Below are 16,126 nucleotides of genomic sequence, written 5' to 3' on the forward strand. Positions count from 1 at the left end.
CGCCGTAGTTATTTGGAATACTATACCGTTTTATTATAAGCTGTTATCGATTTGTGTGTTATCGATAACTTGATTGTCGCCGCAATTATTTAGAATACAATACAGTTGTATTATAAGCTGTTATCAATTTGCGTGTTATCGATATGCGAGTTATATATACACGCTAGTGCAGCATTAACTTGTAGTTACAGTAGGGCTATTCCGCACTCGAGCAGGCTCAAAAAGATTGCAGCATCATGCTGATTGTTGGCTTTGCCAGAAGCCGCTTCAGCCACAAATTACCTTTGGGTAATCAGCATTGCTTTTGCTGCAGCGCCGACTCCTGGGATTCCGGCTTGTCCTTTGTCCTCTGTCTTGACACAGTAAATATATATTCATATATATGTGTGTGTGTGTGTGGGTGTGCGAATCCTTTTCTGCTTTTAATTTCTAACTGCGGCTTGGCGGCAATACCCCAAACGCAAATTCATTATGTGCCACTCAGCGAGGATTTTGTGAAAGGCGAAGGCAATGGCTTGGGGCTAGCGTTGGGGCTGCATGCGCAGGCAGAGGCAGCTGGGAGAGGCCTCTAGGCAGCGCCTGTCCCTTTGTCAACCTCTCTGGTATTTCCTCGCTCTCTCTCAGTCTCTGTATCTCTTAGCAGATTCTCTTGCTCTCTTCATTCACCTGGGAGAGGCCTCTAGGCAGCGCCTTTCCCTTTGTTAACCTCTCTGACTTTTCCTCGCTCTCTCTCTGTCTCTGTATCTCTTAGCAGATTCTCTTGCTCTCTTCATTCTTTTCACTCTCTCTGCATCTCTTGCTCTCTATTTCTCTCTTACTTTAGCTCTCTTTTTCTCTCTCTCTCTCCCACTTTGTGTCTCGATCAGTTCGTTCAGCTGCTACTTCAGTAGCCGCTCTGCCTTGCCCAGTTTTGAGCTGCGATGCCACTGGCCACGCCCACAGCGTACCGCAACGTCGCCTTCGACGATTTATCTTAAGTGGTTGCCGTGAATTACGACAAATTTCTATAATAAAGCAGACAAAAATCTAGCCAAATGGTCGGCTAGGCCACGGAGCCGGAGGCGCGTTCCACAAAAACAAAAACAACCGCTACTTGAAAGACTTGGCCAAGAACATGGCCAAGACCGAGACCAAGATAACAATATGCCTTAATGTTGTTGCTGCTGCTGCTGCTGTTGCCGCCACTTGATTTCACCATGCCAAATCAACTGTTGCTGCAGATGAAGAGGCAGCAAAGCACATTGGCTAATCAATAAATTTTGAGCTTCGTTTCTTTTTTTCGTGTGTTTGTGATAAGGCGGCAAAGCACAGAGCGAGGTGGAGTGAGGAGGAAGCAGGGCCGGGTGTGCCTGTGTTACTGTGCCGCCTTATCAGACGAAAGCCAAGCAAATTGCGTGGTCCGCTTGTAAACAAAAACAATCAAACAAATGCCAACTGCGCGACTCCCGCGGCGCATAGATAAGCCACACACAGAGCGACCTTTGATACAGCAACAGATAGTCAAAGAGAGCGAGCGCGGGGGAGAGAGGGCGGGTGACATGTTGTCAGTGCGTGTCGCAGTTGTTGTCTATCAAAAAATTTGCAACGTGCCATTGCCAAGGCAATAAATACGTATCAAAAGCAGACGAAATAGAAAAGAGGGAGAAAGATGAAAGGGAAGAGGCGGGAGAAGGCGAGAGCAGCGCTATAAATATATCGCAAGACGACTAAAGTGGAATAGAGCCAAAGGCGCAAGGGAAGCGCAGAGAAGAGCAATAAAAAGACTGAGAGAGAGAGAGAGAGAGAGGGAGAGAGGTGGGAGAGAAAGGGAAGCTATGGCCATGGCACCTGTTTTTCATTGTGGCCCGCTAAACCGGCTGCAACTTATCAGCATCTCTAACCAAGTGGCTACTGCTGCTGCCCCGCCCACTCCACCTGCCACTCGCTCTGCCTCCCCAGCTCTAGAACGTGTCGTTCACATTGCAAACGAGGAGCAGCAGCAACAGCAGTTGCCATCGATATCGTCTATTGGCTGCAGCCTGCACAGTGGGCCAGCTCCATCAATCTATGATTAGATTGGACAACAAAAACAAAGGCACAAAAATAAATAAATAAAACGAAATCATAATGAAAATCGATTTGTGGCCTCAGCCTGAATGGACTGCAAAATGAGAAAATTAATAAATGTTATCAATCTAATGGCTGAAATATAAAAAAGAATATTAAAATGGGAGCTAAGCTTGGGCTGGGCTGTATAGATTGAGCGGCTTAGGCAGACAGAAAGCTATTAAAATTACAGCTTTAGATTTATTCATAAATTGGAAGTAATATCTACAGCTAGAGCTATTTACGAGAGATTGCGCGCATCTCAAAAGTTTCTAATTTAAACTCGCTTTAAACTTAATCTGATAAAGAATTATAAGAGCTTTGAGCAGCTTAGTAAACAAGCTTTAATAGCAAGCTCAACCAGTTTACCTGCAGTTGACAGCTTTACCAACTTTAAAGTTGAAAAATGTAGCTTACAGAGTTTACTATAATTTTTTAGTTAGAGCATCTACTAGAAGCTTTTACTACAACTTTATCGCGCAAGCTTTCATTACATGCTTTTGCTTACAAAATAACCTTGTACTGCCCTAAAAGCTCTAGCAACTTTGATATGCCTTATCAAAGCTGATTACATTTTTGTACTTTAAATATTTGCAAATTTCAAGAGTATGAAAAAGCTCTATAAATAAAGCTTTTACTTAAAGCTTTCACTTAAAGATTTTGAAGCTTGCATTACCTGAAAGAGTTTACTTAGTTCTGTCTTCTAAAGCTTCTACTCATAGCATTGTCCTGCAGTTAGCACCAAAAAGCTTTCACACAAAGCTCATTGATATTCATAACGGCATAACTTTGCTTGATAAGCAGCTTGAAAGTTTCAATTGCTACAAAATGCTTGCAGTCTAAGCGCCTTCTTATAAGTTTGTCTTTGAAAGCTCTTGATGAATAATTAACATTATAACTTTAATCAGTTTGGTGCCACTGTGCAGCAGCAGTAACGACAGCAACAGTCATGGACACCGCCAACCCACAAAGCTCGTGCGTGGCATGAACCGAGCCGATTGGCTGCCACCCCTCTGGCCTGGCATGCGGCACTCCACGCTTGTTCATAATCAAAATTAATGATTGAAATTATCTAGCAGCTAAAGTAGGTAGCAGCAGCGGCATCAGCAGCAGCAGCAGCAACAGTTGCAGTTGCAGTTGCAACGTCAACAACATCATCGACAGCAGAGCCAGCCTTAGCCTGGTCTGGCCTGGCCTGGCCTGGCCTGGCCCACTGATGCTGGCACTTAGACAAGGCTATCAGCAACCAGCCACAGCAGCAATAGTTGCTGCTGCAGTCGCAGTGGCAGCAAAAGTTGGCCAACAATTTCATATTAAATTGCCAAGTATTAAATGGGCAGCAGGAGCAAAGCGAATTGGACTGTCCATTTTACTTCCTTGTTCTGCAAGGTGCTTTGGCGCGGATTAGCAACAAATGCGGCAGCAGCAGCAGCACCAACTAGAACTAACTGTGGCAAAGCTGTTGTTGCAACATCAACTCCTCCTTGTTGCCTGCAAGGGCTAATTTGTGCAACGCGCGCGCCTTATAAAAGAAAAAAATACTCTAACTCAGAGTTGCACTCGCCATCTGCAACATTTAACAGCAGCTTGATTGACTGATTGACGGATTGACAGATTGAGTCACTCTAAAGCCATATAAAATGTCAGAGCTAGCAAAGCAAACTTCTTGACTGAAGCGAGCCTTGCATTGTGTATACAGCTAATTAGAGTATATATCAGATTGATTGATTGATTGATTGACTAAAGATTGAATATATACAAGTTTTCATTAGATTTAGACAACTAGCTGTTTTTAATGTAGTCAGATTTATGATGTCTATGCATCTAATTATGTTAATATATATATAACTGACTGATTGATTGGTTGATTGACTGATTGAAGAGGCACACATAATAGCCTAAGATAAGCTTTTTTGCGTGTTGTTTGCTTCTGGCATTTAAATGCATCAAATCAAAATAATATAATCATATTGCTGTACAGTAAACTGATTGATTGATTGACATCAACAATCAGAAGCTGCTAGCTAGATATATAAGTGTTCCTTGCTTTCGCAGCAAATAAAAGTAATATTTATCAGAATGATTGACGGATTGAACAACTTAAAGTCTAAACTCTGAGCCGGACAGCTTAGCTGTTATATGCTTAACCTTTTAAGAATGGCAATTCAGTCTGCATTAGTAATAGGCAGAAGTATATATGGTTGAATACAAAGAGCTGAATACATTTTTTGTGTTGGTCTTAAATGCAGACTGGAGGACCAAAGAGTAATGCTGGAGGCACGCCTGCTGTGATGGGTACAGATTATAGATATTTCAGATATGGAATAACTGTCTTCAAACATCCAACTATAGATAATATAGATCTATATTAAGTATCTATATATTATATATTATATATTATATATTATATATTATATATTATATATTATATATTATATATTATATATTATATATTATATATTATATATTATATATTATATATTATATATATTAACTATCTATATCTATATATTATCTATACATTTGGTTGCTCATCATTACGTGCTGTCTCGAGAGAGCATACCTCCCACAAAACTACCTCCACCAAAAGTTCTAGCTCGAACATAGAATGTCGCTCTATAAGTTTCGACTACAATTTCAATGGGGATCGCTAGTAGCTGCTCATGGTTAGGGCACTCAAGCTGCGACTGCAAGTGGCTCCAACTGATCCAGCTCTGTTTTGTGGCCGTATTTGCTGGAGCTGGCAATAAAAACTAATTATGCCAAGGCACCAAAGACGCGAGGCTCGAGCTCGGCTCTGATAATAATCTGGCATAATGATAACAATGTCCAGCTAGAAGTGTAGCCAAGCAGCGAGGCATTTAGCAGCGCTTAGCTGCCACTTGTGGCAGCAACCAAAATGATGATGCGGCAGCTGCTGCTGCTGCTGCCTGATTGGCAGCCTCCAAGCGCAAGCCGAAAACTCAATTATTTTAATTAGTTGGACTTTAGCAATTGGCTTTTTTCACACGGCAAGTGTGGCAGCCAATTAAAATGTAAGTAGCTAAGGAGAGTGACAGAGAGAGGGAGAGAGGGGCAGAGGACGAGCGAGCGCGCAGCTGCTTCCTGTTTTTTTCTTTTGCCCAAGCGACAATTCCTTTGACTTGGCCCATTGACAGCCGATTTCCGCTTTGAGCTTTGGCGTAACTCTTTCTAGCTGCCCCAACTGGCCCCCTCCCCCCTTTGGTTTGGTTCAGCTGTGGCGCCATTCAGACAGGCGCCACACACACAAATTTGTGGCCTGGAGCTGGCTGGAGCAGAAGTCGCAGTTGGAGTTCACGTGGAACGTTCATTAAATCGTTGCAACGTTTTTTGGCCGCAGGGCAAGCGGCCACGCCCACTTTTGGCATTGAGGCTGGCTAATGATGAGTCTATGCGGTAGTGCGGCAGGTGAGCTGTGCCACGCCTTTGGCTAGTAGACAGACTGCGATTGTGGCATGCCACAAGTTGCAAGTTGCAACCTGCAAGCTGCAAGTTGCAAGCTGCTTGACTATTTTACTTTAATTAGCATTTCCGCACGGCCTGTGGCATGTGGCAAAGTGGCCGAGTGGCAATAGGCAAGTAGCATGTGGCATGCGGCATGCGGCATGCGGCATGCGGCATGCGGCATGCGGCATGCAGCATGTGGTATGGGCCTATATATTCCACATCGATAAATCGCATTAATTAACTTGTTCAATTGCCATTGCCTGCCACGCCCACATCAACGCCCATCAACTGCAACTGCAACTGCATTCTAATTAGCTATTTATGACTGCATCGCTCGACTTTGCTCTAAGCCAATTGTTGTTGTTGGGCTCGGCCTTAAGCTGCTTAGCTGGGGGCGGCGGCAGAGCCCCACAGGCGCCACACCTTCGACCCGCCGCCAAGAAGTGCTGACTCGAATGTGCCTTGGGCGTGGCTCAGTCGTAATACCCTTTCCATGTCCTAAGCGCTTTACGCTAAATGTCTGAGAATGTCTGCAATGGCATCTCAATGAGCTCAATAGCCAACGAATGGACTTAAGCCATGTCTTATGAGCAGTGTTGTAAAGCGACTGAAGGGAACTTTCAATGGATAGCTATGAGTAGAATGAGCTGTAGTAAGGTTATGTATGAATATATCTAGTTAATATTATGTGGCTGTTATGAAGGATAATAATTGGTGCTTAAAGTGGCATCAAGCTTAAAGGAATTAATGAAAAGGAATTTCTATTCTAAATAAAACATAATATTTAGAGTAATCTATTTGTTAAAAAAATTAAAATAATAATAAAATATTTAAAAAAATAAAATATTAATGATTTATGAAGAGCAGAGTCTCAAATCGCGCTTTGCTTAACATTTTGCTGTATTTTATAATCATTTAAGATCATAAAAGCCTTATAAAAAGAGCTAATTGTTTCTTGGAAATAACTTTAAAAAAGTATAATAAATGTTAAAAAATTATTAAATAAAAATATTAAAAATTCTAGTGTCATAAAACTGCTAAAGCAGAATTTCTAAAAATTGCTTCAAAATTTCTTAAACAAAATTTAATTGGAAAAAAGTCTAAAAAGCAAAAATTAGAACACATGTAAATATAAAATAAAAACTATATTAATATACAAATATATTATAAATATTTTATAGACATTAAATTAAATATACATTAAATTAAATTAATTAAATATTAGACTATGAAGTGAGAATCATTCTGAGAAAAATGGTGTAAGAAATATCTTGAATATTCAATCAGAATTACACATGTAATATATGAAAAACAAATCCCTCAACAATTCTAGAATAAATGCTAAAATTTAAAGTAAATATTTAAACTTATGTAAAATAATAAATAAATAAATTATAATTATTATTTTTATTTGAGTTCTTAAGAACAAAATTGTAGCTTCCTAGACTTAACCCCAGCCTAAGCTGTAGTCTAGCTGAACACCCTATTATATATCTGATTTATTGAAAACTTTCCACCATTTCCGCTTCTTTGCACACACTGCAATCTATCTGCAGATAAGCAGATATTATCTGATTCAATTTCCATTAACTTGTTATTGTGTTTCTTATCTTTCTTTGACTAGTTCCACTAGCCAAAGTGTTTCATGTTAATTTCTGCGGAGTTTTAATCAGTTAACCGAATGCAACTACTTTTGACAGCTGCTCAACTAGTAGGGGGCGGTGGTGGTGGTGGTGATGTTGCTGGTGGGTCAAGAAGTGGCTCAGCGCTTGGCTGCGCTTTGAGCGGCTGTTCGCGCTGATCGTTACGGTTGAGCGACCCCAACTCAAACGTTAGATCTGCTGCAAAAAAAAGAAAAAAAGAGAAAAAGATCTCTAAAGATCGATAACAAAAGCGGGGGCGACTGCCAAGCGAGGTGGTGCTGCTGCTGCCGCTGCAGTGGTGCGCAGTGGCTGGGTGCGGGCCAGCAAAATGATCGTAAATAAGCGCTGAAAACTTTATAAATGCGCCATCGCATAAACTTGGCCGCAACTTGGTCTCAAAAAGTTGGCGTGTTTACGAGCCGCCAACCACAATGGTGGTCACGATCAAAAGCGGTCAAGACAACAACAACAACAACCTACAACAAGCTGCTCAGCAGCTGTTGTCGTGTGACACAATGTGAACGACTGGAAAAGCTCGGCCAACACCACAGCCCCAACAGCCCCAACCGCGAACCACTGTAAGTCACTGCCCAACCACAGTGAACCACTGTCATCATCCAGCCCGATCGTGGGCAGCAGTCAACAGTCAGTCGAACACGTCGCCAACGTGGCTGCTGCTTTGACATTCCTCGGCATAAGCCAACAAATATTTATATATCTATATATATAACTAGCGGGCTTGCTAGCTAACTAACTAGCTGGCAGGCTTCCAATTGGAATTGATAGAGCGGCGGATACCCTGTAAAGATGTGTGAACTTAGCTAGGTATATGGGCAATAGTTTAGAGAGAGAGAAACAGAGAGAGAGAGAGAGAGAGAGGGAGGGAGAGAAAGATAAAGTTATACTTCAAGATAAGTCTGATAGAAGAGCTATACCCTATAAAAACTCATCAGCCAAACTCGACTAACTAGAAATATTGGAACTTCAGTCATATGTAAAATAGTTTGCAGTTTGCTAGAGAGAGATAGAGAGAGAGAGAGAGAGAGAGAGAGACTTACAGATAAGTGAGCTACAGATATATGGTGCATGAGAGAAGAACAGATACTGTATAAAAACGTATCAGTAAAACTGAACTTATATATATTTAGAGCAATAAGAAAGCAGCAATTGCAGTAAATACTAAGAAAATATATTTTAAATATACTACAAATTACAAAGTAACAGATACCCTGTAAAACCTGAACAGCTATACAAGACTTCAGCCATATGTAAATTAGTTTGCAGTTTGCTTGAGAGAATGTTTTGCAAAGCAATTGAACTTGCGATATATTGACCATGATAGTGGAAAAAATACCCTGTAAACATTTTGTATGCATGTGCGTGGGCTAAAAATGAGAACTTACATTTTGTACCGATCAATCCAATACAAAGAAATGATGATGATACACTAGAGATATTCTTTCACTTCTTAGATTTTATAATAAATTTATCAAAGATGAAGAGGAACAGGAACTTAGCTAGGCATATGGGCAATAGAGAGAGAGAAACAGAGAGAGAGAGGGGGAGAGAAAGAAAGCTCTATCTATGATGAGGAATACTTTATAAGCTGCGTATTTATCACAGAGAATAACGTAGTAAATTTGTCTTATCTAGATTTTCTCAAAAAAACATAGTCAAAATATCGATATTTATCGATTACACCAAAATAAATCTTGCTACTGAGTAACTAAGTAACAAAAACAAATCAGTCAAGCAACCTGTTCTGAATGATTTGCAGGGTATTCTTTCAATATTGCTCACTGCGTTGTCATAATTGTTATTACGACTTTGAGCACTGCATTTGAATGTGGTCAAGACAGAAGCGGGCGCGGGCAGTTGGCATACGCCTTTTGATGTTGACCGACATTTGTCATTAGAGCAAAGTGCACAGCAGGTGGGCGTTACCCAGGTGGGTGTGGCAGGTGAGCTAAAGATGTTAAACAGCCAGTTGCAAGTTGCAAGTTGCAATTGGAGCTGTCTAATTGCCAACAGCATTGGCAAAGCAAAGCTCCAAGTTCTGCAGACTTCTTCAGTTGCTTCTCTCTTCCTTGCTTGCTTTCTTCTTCTTCTTCACTCAGCTAGTTCCTCATTTAAATCGCACATTTGTACGCGTCATCTACATCCACATTTCACATTCACATTCACATTCACATTTCACATTCAATTCTCCATCTGCTGATCTGCATCTGCATCTGGTGCCGGTGCCGGGGCCGGGGCCGGGGCCGGGGCCGGAGCCGGGGCCATAGCTGCCAGCTAATTTCGAGCAAAAATTAACTCCCCAGCGTAATTTTTCATTTCTTGGAATGGGTTTTTCACTTGCAACACGACTTGCTGTCCCCTGCCCCAGCCCCCCTACACCACTTTTGATAGCTGCCCCTGCTGCCGGCCCGTCCCTACCCGAGCCTGTGTAGCATAGACATTAGAACATTTCGTCGTTATTCAACTTTCTATATGAGCATACACTCAGAGAAATTAGTGCTAATATGAATCAAAAAAGTTACTTACTTTAGATCAAGATAAAACGTCCTCAAGTAACTAGCCTCAAGTTTTTCAATTTTATATTTCAAATATTTGAAGACAGCTCAAAGCATTTTGATTATTTTTTGTTTTATCTGAAAATTGCAGATTGAGAGAGATTGAGAATATTAGTATAATAATAGTATAAGTATAAGTATAAGTATAATTATAAGTATAAGTATAAGTATAATTATAAGTATAAGTATAAGTATAAGTATAAGTATAAGTATAAGTATAATTATAAGTATAAGTATAAGTATAATTATAAGTATAAGTATAAGTATAATTATAAGTATAAGTATAAGTATAAGTATAAGTATAAGTATAAGTATAAGTATAAGTATAAGTATAAGTATAAGTATAAGTATAAGTATAAGTATAAGTATAAGTATAAGTATAAGTATAAGTATAAGTATAAGTATAAGTATAAGTATAAGTATAAGTATAAGTATAAGTATAAGTATAAGTATAAGTATAAGTATAAGTATAAGTATAAGTATAAGTATAAGTATAAGTATAAGTATAAGTATAAGTATAAGTATAAGTATAAGTATAAGTATAAGTATAAGTATAAGTATAAGTATAAGTATAAGTATAAGTATAAGTATAAGTATAAGTATAAGTATAAGTATAAGTATAAGTATAAGTATAAGTATAAGTATGGGTATAAGTATAAGTATAAGTATAAGTATAAGTATAAGTATAAGTATAAGTATAAGTATAAGTATAAGTATAAGTATAAGTATAAGTATAAGTATAAGTATAAGTATAAGTATAAGTATAAGTATAAGTATAAGTGTAAGTGTAAGTATAAGTATAAGTATATGTACAAGTATAAGACCATCTACAACAAATCCTTGCTCATTGCAACTAGAGTTTTTCTCTCAGTGCATGTGCATGCGTGTGTGTGTTTTGCATACATATGTAAATATTGGCTTGAATTATATCATTTGCAAAAATCTTGTGGCCAGCCAAGCAGGCAACATAAATGGCAACGGCTTTGACTGCTGCAGCTACTTCTTCTAAGACTGCTTCTTCTGCCTCAACTTTGCTGCAGCCAGAGCTTCTGCGCGCCCCAAAATGCGGAAGTTTAAACAAAAACATCTAATGCAGAGAAAGTTACGGGGGAATTGTGTGTGTGCTCAGGCTTATTTCTTCTTTTGAGTTTGTGTGCCACATTTAAAATCTCTTGCAACATTTGCAACTGTCAACGCGACAGCGACAAACTAAAATTCTCCTCCGACAGTTGCCAATTTGGACGAGGGCCAATAATAATGATAATGACGATGACAACGATGATGACTGACTGCATTGCTCCGCATTGCGCTGCATTGCTATTATTGAATTTTCGTTGGCATCTGCCTGAAGTCAACTAATTATGTACACGCATTTGCCACTTGGTTCCAGCAGTCATTCAAGAAGTCCACAAATCAGTTTTGCTAATTGAAAATGTGCTCAAAATAGGGTATATTGGTTTTGCGGTAAAGTCCAAAGGATGCGAGCTGCAATGCATTTAGGGTGTGTGGATGAAGATGACAAACAGCGCAGGCGAAGTCATATCTATCTGCCTCTGTGGCTATTAAAAACTTGATATTTCAGATATATATACATCACATTTTTTAATTATAGAAAATAATCGATACGATAAGTAGATGTTTTTAAGTTTATTTTAGAGTCTATATAAACTATGTTTCTTGTATTAAATAGCCGCAGCAAAAACGCTGCTAAGTTGGCCGGGTAATTCTTAGTCAGTCAATCCCGCCTAGATTCCTTTTTCTTATGTTTTTGTTTTATTTTCTCTGAATCTTTCTCATTCTTAATTTCTTTTGGCTCATTAATTTTATTGTAAGCTTGTATCCGTAAGAATTTGCCTTTCTATGGCTCCACACTTATTGACATATATATATATATATATATATCCTTTCGCCCACGCTGCTCAAATTGTAGCTGTTGTTGTTTTTGCAAACCTTGAAGCAATGTGGAAAAGGCAACAAATGGTTAAACACTCTGTTCCGACGGCAACTTGGGCAACTTGGGCAACTTACCTCAGTCTCAGCTGTCAATGACATGAATTGCAAGCAGTCAGCAACAACAACAACAACGACTTGCAACCACAAGCCGAATCCAAATCCAAATCCAAATCCAAATCCGAATCGAAAGCCAAAGCCAAAGCCAAAGCCAGGCAATGCGACTGCGGCACATGTGCGCGCCGCCAAATCAAACGTCAAATTATAATTGTCTACGAGTTGTTGAAGCGTTTTTTTTTCTCAAAAATACCCTGTACTAAATGGGGTATATTGGTGATTCTGTAAGTGTAAGCCAAGGCAAAGCAAGAAATGCGTACATGAATGTTAAGAGCATATATATACTAAGAGTATATTAAAGCTAGAGTTTCGATAATTGTTTATCGATAAATGTATATGCATATATATTGATCTTATTAGTTTAAGCAAATTGTGTAACTTTATACACAGAGAGCGAGCAAAATTGAGTTAGAAATTTTGTATAGACTTGATAAATGTCGATTAATCGATTCATGTGTATATCGATAATATAGATAGAGAATAACTCTGAGTTCTAATTGCTCACATGGCAAACACATTCGAGTTATGCTTCCCAAAACAACATACAATCGCTCTTCTATGCAATTCTCATTACTTTTAAGTTGCAATGAAGCATCAAAAGGAGAGTGAGAATTTAATATATCGATACACGCTACGGCTAATTATCTAACTCTGAGCTTATGTAAGCCCTCTTGATCCATTTTTGGCTTATGCTATACGCCTTCAGTTTACAGGGTATCTTTCAGCCATGTGCATTTGCCATGTCTCATTGGCTTTTTGCTTTTGGCACGAGCAACAGAAACAGTTAGAGTGCACGACAGCAACTGCAACCAAGCCCCAAAAAAAAGGAAGGCAAGACAAACGCCCACGCGAGTGCAGGAAACCCAAACTCAAAGTCAAGTCGAAAGAACAGCGACCAGAGTCGAGTCTAGAGACTGCAGACTGCAGACTGCAGATTAGTCTTTGCTATTGGCATTGGACTCGCATATGAGGCGCGCCTCCTACCGCTGCGCCTCTCTACGCTCTCTCTCGGCCTCCCTCTCTCTCTCTCTTCTCAGCTGCTGCCTTTAACTGGGTTATGTCGAGGTCAGCGCCTGGCTCATGCTCTGGCTCTCTGCATAGCCAATGAGTCGGTCGTCAAACTGTCTGCAAACTGTTTTGCTCGATTGGCAATTAGCTTCGTATCGAGCCATAGCCAAACAGCCAACCAGCCAACCAGCCAACTAGGCAGCCACACACAAGTTCGCGGCCCAAAAGCCAAATGCAATGTTGCTTTTGCTTTTTTCCTTCTCCTTCTTTTTTCTTTCAATCAACTCAATTGTTCAATTTTTTTGCAGTTAATTGGTTCTGATTGTTTTCGAGGCGTGTGCTTCGATTGGGGAGAGTAGAGTAGGCGAGAGGGGAGTATAGCGAGGCACAACCCTTTGCTATGTAAATTTAAATTTTTTTTAAAACCTAAAACTAAATGCGTAAAAATTGTAACAAGGCAGAACTAATCAAAATTATTATAAACCAGTGGAAACTTTGTTTCAGTCTTAGCCAAGTTTTCAAAGTCAATAAGTTTGGCTTAAGAAATTCTGGTTAACCGTTTGGCCCAAAAAGGCTAGCAGCACAATCAAATGGGCTTAAAGAAGGTAGAGGAACGAGGCAACTAGGCAGCACATACACAGATAAATTCCATATTGAAAGTGGAACAACTGCATCATAGAAACAACAACTCAACTCCCATCAATGCAGCTCAGCTGAGGCGTTCATCAAAGACAAAATGGTTTGTCATAAAAAAAAAAACAAAATATAGATAAAGATAAAGCTAATTATAAAATATATTATATTATATATATCATATTATATATTTAAAGAATTTTAAATTAATATTTAAGAAGTTAGCTAAATGCTTTAAAACATATTTTTAGTTCACAAATCAAAGCAAAACAGAAGCGTTTTGTGCGCGTTTTTAGCGCGTTTTCAAAGCGACTTGAACAGCTCAAGTATTAAGTTGTTAAACGATTATATGCACTTATAACAGGTTAAAATCAAATAGTTTTAAAAAGTTAACAAATCAATAATTGCGCTGCTTAAGTCGCATATTAATGTAAACTGAGCGTTTTTAGTGCGTTTTGCTAGCGTTTTTGGTGCGATTCGAACAGCTTTTAGTTTTAAATGATTTTTGTGCACAATTACACAAGCTTACGCACACATACACATACATACACATAACTATATATATACTGTTTGCGCAATAATATTCATATTTGTTTCTCTATTCTCTGTCTCTTTGCAGGTAAGCCAAATGCTGCTGCGAAACGTTGACGAACTCAAATTTGGGTAAAGCGGCAGGGGGTAAGAATTGGGTAAAGGGGTAGGGGTATGGGGGACTTAGACTTGTTACTTGTGTGGGGTTGGCTGGGTGCTGTGTGCATGTAAAACAACAGCTAATTATCGCTTAATCCGTTGACGTTTTGTCAGACGTGGGTGTGACCCACGCGTCATTGTTGTTCTTGTTGTTGCTGCTATTGCTGCGGTGTGGGCTGCTACCACTTTGCATGCAACAAGAAAAACAACATTCAGCAACAGACAGACACAACAACAACAACAACAACAAGAACAATTTCTGCTAACAACTTGATGCATTTTCATCAACATCGTGCCGCTGGCAATTATATTTCAGCCAAACAATAAATTAATTAAATGGAAAATCGTGCGCTGTCTCTTTGTCAGCTGTGTTGTTACTGTGGCTGTTGCTGCTGCTGCTGCTATTGTTGTTGAGGTTCTTAAGAGGCCGACAAAAGATGCCGTGGTTTAAGTGTATGTAATTTTAATTGCCCAACTGCCAAATATGGGCGAACAGCAACAATAACAACAATCAAAAGGCAAGTGCGCAAACAGCAAACAACAACTGTTGCTGCTGGTAAATGTTGCTGATAAATGTTGCTGTTAAATGTTGCTGCTACTGTTCGTGTTGATGTCTTTGTTGCTTGTGTCTGCTATACGCTCTTCTTTACTATTACTCGTTGGCAACATTTCATTGTCAACATTTTTATGAAATTTGTTGCTGATTTGGTGATTGGCAACATTTGCATAAGATTTGTTGCTTAAACCAAAAAAAGTAAGAACTGTATAAGTTACTTAACTTTTATTGCTGTTGTTGTTGCCCTTACGTCAGGCATAGCAACATTTGCTAGCAACAAGTTCGCTGAATAAGCTTACACAAATGCATAATAATGCATAATGTATATATGTACAAATAATTGTATATAATACAATAAGCTCAAATCTGATTAATAAATTAACACGAATTTAGATTTCATTAAAAAGGTTTAAATTTGATTTAAAATATTTAAAGTTAAATCTTGAAAGCCGCAAAGGATTTCATATTTAATTACCGGTCTCAGCTCAAGAGCACAATGAACACTCACTCCACACACACACACACATACACACATGCACACACACATACACATATGCTCTTTTGTTTTTGCTTTGCGCTTTGTGCATGCCAAAATACTCGTGAAAAAGGCTAATCAAAGGATAGCAAAAGAAAGAGAGAGAGACAAAGAGGGCGAGCGAAACGAAAGAGAGTGGGCAGCGGGCGGGCACGGAGCTAGGTGGAAGCGCAGCTGAGCAGCGGGCGTGGCGCCTGTGCGCGTGGGCATTGGCCGAAGTTGAGTGACTGACGCAATGACAGATTGACAGACTGTTGGACTGACCGCTCGCTATGCCCATTTGGCAAGGCTTTTGTGGCACTCGCTTTACTCATGTACAGCACACACGCCCCTTTTGCTCTTTCATTTCGGTTATTTTTTTTTCCTTCTTTTGCAATTTGTTTATATTACATGTCGCTCAGGCGCTGAGGGTGAGGAGGGCAGCTGACAACTTCAATTGGCTTCAAAGGCAGTGCCGACTGACATGCCACGCCCCTTTTGGCTTTTTGGAATAATTGGAGCAGCGAAGCAATTTGTGGGTGTTGACAAAAGTGTTTGGCACACATCAAAGCAGACGGCGGGACGGAGGCGCGTTCAACTAATTGTTGCCAGCAGCCAGCAGACGGCATATTTAAGCAGCATGTTTCAAGCATGACTTCATCTTGACCTCGTCGTCAGCAGACGCCAGCGGGGCAGCGGCCCACGCAACAAATGCCAATGGCTACGCACACGTGTCTGTGTGTGTGTGTGTGTGTGTGCGGCACAGACAGCTTGTCTGCTTCGAATGTGGCGTCGGCGCTTTAAAAGCTATTTTTATTGATGAAACGTAGTAAGAGCTGCGCAACATTGTTGCCAGCACTCATATACATATGTATGTATGTTGCGGCAG

At 39.7% G+C, this 16,126-nt stretch overlaps 1 protein-coding gene across 2 annotated transcripts in view; it reads left to right on the forward strand.

Moving 5' to 3' along the window:
- LOC111602512 (putative uncharacterized protein DDB_G0271606) overlaps positions 1-16,126 on the forward strand; it is a 114,297-nt gene that overhangs the window by 68,882 nt on the left and 29,289 nt on the right. The window contains exons 1-2 of one of the 2 annotated variants that reach the window (XM_030223414.1): positions 13,443-13,583; positions 14,097-14,155. The exons of the other annotated variant lie outside the window; for it this stretch is intronic. The gene's annotated coding sequence lies outside the window, so the exon portion shown is untranslated. Of the gene's footprint in view, positions 1-13,442; positions 13,584-14,096; positions 14,156-16,126 lie in introns of those variants that run through there. 2 annotated transcript variants of the gene reach the window in all.

The sequence above is a fragment of the Drosophila hydei genome, unplaced genomic scaffold, assembly GCF_003285905.1.
Source record: "Drosophila hydei strain 15085-1641.00,03,60 unplaced genomic scaffold, DhydRS2 tig00000172-arrow-pilon, whole genome shotgun sequence".
In the NCBI taxonomy this organism is placed as follows: domain Eukaryota; kingdom Metazoa; phylum Arthropoda; class Insecta; order Diptera; family Drosophilidae; genus Drosophila; species Drosophila hydei.